The 2,112-nt window shown below is 38.9% G+C and overlaps 2 protein-coding genes across 7 annotated transcripts in view; one reads left to right on the forward strand and one right to left on the reverse strand.

Moving 5' to 3' along the window:
- HARBI1 (harbinger transposase derived 1) overlaps nucleotides 1-2,112 on the reverse strand; it is a 16,724-nt gene that overhangs the window by 13,663 nt on the left and 949 nt on the right. The gene's annotated exons all lie outside the window — the stretch shown is intronic.
- Nucleotides 1-2,112, forward strand: part of ATG13 (autophagy related 13) — an 82,110-nt gene that overhangs the window by 3,086 nt on the left and 76,912 nt on the right. The gene's annotated exons all lie outside the window — the stretch shown is intronic.

Here is a 2,112-nt window from a genome sequence, read left to right on the forward strand (position 1 = left end):
TTTTTAGTTGTCCAGCTAATTCCTTTCTATTTTTTTTTAGTAGAGAGAGGGTCTTGCTCTAGCTCAGGCTGATCTGAGCTCAAAGGACCCACCTGCCTCGGCCTCCCAGAGTGCTAGTATTACAGGTATGAGCCACCACCCCAGCCTTTATCGCTCTTTTAAACACTTTATTATAGAAGAGATGAATAATTTCATAACATTGTGGCTGGAGTGCTGCTTAGATTATAGAGAATGAAGAATACACCCTCCAAAAATTCCTCACGCTTGTGACCTTTTGTTATTATTATTCAACTTTAGTGGGGTTTTTTTGTTTGTTTGTTTGTTTGTTTTGAGACAGAGTCTTGCTCTGACCCCCAGGCTAGAGTGCAGTGGCCTTATGATATCTCCCTGCTACCTCAAACTCCTGTGCTCAAGCAGTCCTGCCTCAGCCTCCTCAGTATAGTAGCTAGGACTACAGGCATGCGCCAATTCGCCCAGCTAAGTTTTTCTATTTTTAGTAGCAATGGGGATCTCGATCTTGCTGAGGCTAGTCTTGAACTCTGAGCTCAAGCAATCCTCCCACCTTGGCCTCCCAGAGTGCTAGGATTACAGTGTAAGCCACCATGCCTGGCCTAGTTTTTGTTTTGTTTTTTTTAAATGGATGAAAAGTATAGGGACTCAATGATTAAGAGGTGCAGACTATTCATCTAATATTTGAGGTACTATATTGCTTAAGACTTTATTGGCTTGTATGTTGACTTGAGAGTCTTAAAGTGTACACTTTAGTAAAGGTGTTTAATCTTGAACAAAGCTTACCTAAACTTGTTGTGTAGATAACTTGAAAGTAATTTCCAACATAGGGTGTTGGGAGATGAATTTCCGTAAGCCACCATTTCTTATGCATGGATTTAGTGGAGGGAAGTGCATAGAGTTTCTGGTCATTGCTTCCTCTCTAATTGTGGAGACCAATAAAAACTGCAAGAAGTCTGTGATAGGATAGAGGGACTGTAGCCAGTAAGAATGCAAAGGAGGCTGTATAGTCCTCACTGTCCAGGGGGAATTAAGAAACCTTTCTAAAGTTTAAATTTTAAATCTCTAAAAGAATTTTAGATCCCTTTAAAGCTGTTAGCCACTTTTATCTGTAGAGTAGATGTGGGCCAGATTATTGGAGAAATCTTCTGAAGGCCAGTGTAGGTTGCACTGTCCCTCATCTGCCCTTGGTCACAAGAGAAGGGATGAGAATGTGAATCACCACTACTTAGAAAAACAACTCAATGAACATACATGGTTGACTATCAATAGTATCTTTTTAGTAAAAGTAAAGGTAAATCAAGAATTTATGAAAGTCATAATTTAGTATTCCTATTTTAGAAAATACTGCTTCCTGGTGGGATGCAGTGGCTCATGCCTGTAATCTTAGCACTTTGGGAAGCTGAGGCAGGAGGATTGCTTGAGGTAGGAGTGTGAGACCAGCCTGAGCAAGAGCGAGACCCCATCTCTACTAAAAACAAAAATTAGCCAGGCATAGTGGTGCGCACCTGTAGTCCCAGCTACTTGGGAGGCTGAGGCAGGAGGATTGCTTGAGCCCAGGAGTTGGAGGTTGCTGTGAGCTAAGCCGATGTCACAGCACTCTAGCCCTAGAGACAAGAGCGAGACTTTGTCTCAAAAAAAAAAAAAAAAAATTGCTTCCACTTTTGATTCATACACATGTGAAAGAAATAGTTAAAAAATATTTTAGATTCTTTCTGATTTTAAGGAATTTTTGACCTCAGTTCCTTTTGTATTGCTCACAGCTATTAGGTCATTTGGAGAGAGATAAGAAACACTTATAGAGATACAGTTGCGCTGTTTTAAGTATAAGCTTAAGGATGTTTTTCCCCATCAATCTATTTCTCTTGAAATTTTGAAGAAACCATATGTTGGCCTTATTTATTCTTTCGACAGGATTTTTATCTTTAATTAAGTATGGCTTTTATTTCTTCCTCCCATTTTCTTTAGATTTATTTTACTTCCTGGCTTCAGAATTTGAATACTTAGTTAAGTATTTATTAATTATAAAGACATTTAAGACTAGATTTTCCTCTGAATTTTCCTTTTACTCTTATCTCATTGGTTTTGATACCAAAGATTCTC

The sequence above is a fragment of the Propithecus coquereli genome, unplaced genomic scaffold, assembly GCF_000956105.1.
Source record: "Propithecus coquereli isolate 6110/MARCELLA unplaced genomic scaffold, Pcoq_1.0 Scaffold227, whole genome shotgun sequence".
NCBI classification, from domain to species: Eukaryota; Metazoa; Chordata; class Mammalia; order Primates; family Indriidae; genus Propithecus; species Propithecus coquereli.